The sequence below is a fragment of the Ailuropoda melanoleuca genome, chromosome 14, assembly GCF_002007445.2.
Source record: "Ailuropoda melanoleuca isolate Jingjing chromosome 14, ASM200744v2, whole genome shotgun sequence".
NCBI classification, from domain to species: Eukaryota; Metazoa; Chordata; class Mammalia; order Carnivora; family Ursidae; genus Ailuropoda; species Ailuropoda melanoleuca.
This window is the reverse complement of record NC_048231.1, coordinates 1,159,250-1,159,864: the sequence shown is the minus strand read 5'-3', so window position 1 is coordinate 1,159,864 and position 615 is coordinate 1,159,250. Positions and strand designations below refer to the sequence as shown.

Genomic DNA, 615 nt, shown 5'->3' with positions numbered 1-615 from the left:
TTTTTTTTTTTTCCTTTTCATTTCTTAAGACTCCCTGTCGTCTAGGCAAGTTTCGAAAACTGATGAACTCCTAAGAACGCTTGCCTGTCCGCTGACCCCAGGTGGTGTAGACGCCCGGCATGGGACCAAGACCCCGCAGCGCCCCCGAGGTGTCATCTCCCTGAGCGACAGTGTGCGCCTCTCACATTAACACTTGGTTCCGCTGGGGTCTCTTCCATCTCCATCCTCCCTCCCCGAGCCCCTGCCACCATCTCACCTTCTCGTCTCCTCCCACGCCCCTGGACCGAGCACCCCTTCTGGCAGGTGGGGCTGGGGGGATGTCTAGTCTTCGGGAAAGGGGCGCAGAAGGGTTAACGAGGAGAGGCTGCGGCCAGGTGGGGCGCCCACACCCGCCCCGGCCGCGGTGGGCGTCGGAGGTGAGGGGGCGCTGTTCGGGCAGCAGTGCGCCGGGCGGCGGGCGGGAGAGCTGCCAGGCTGACGGAGAGGCCGGCCCGAGTGGGGGCCGCTCCGCCGCCGCCGCCGCCGCCGCCTGTGATGCGGAGCCGGTGCTGCGCCGGGCGGTGGAGTCAGAGCCCGGGCGCGGGAGCACGAGCTGCAACATCAGCACCGGCGGCG

The 615-nt window shown here is 67.3% G+C and overlaps 1 protein-coding gene across 1 annotated transcript in view; it reads left to right on the top strand.

The window, feature by feature from the left end:
* The first annotated feature begins 432 nt into the window (after positions 1-432).
* The window catches only part of SLC35F4 (solute carrier family 35 member F4), a 238,667-nt gene continuing 238,484 nt past the window's right edge, over positions 433-615 (top strand). Inside the window, exon 1 of the mRNA XM_034642830.1 lies at positions 433-612. The gene's annotated coding sequence lies outside the window, so the exon portion shown is untranslated. The remainder of the gene's footprint in view (positions 613-615) is intronic.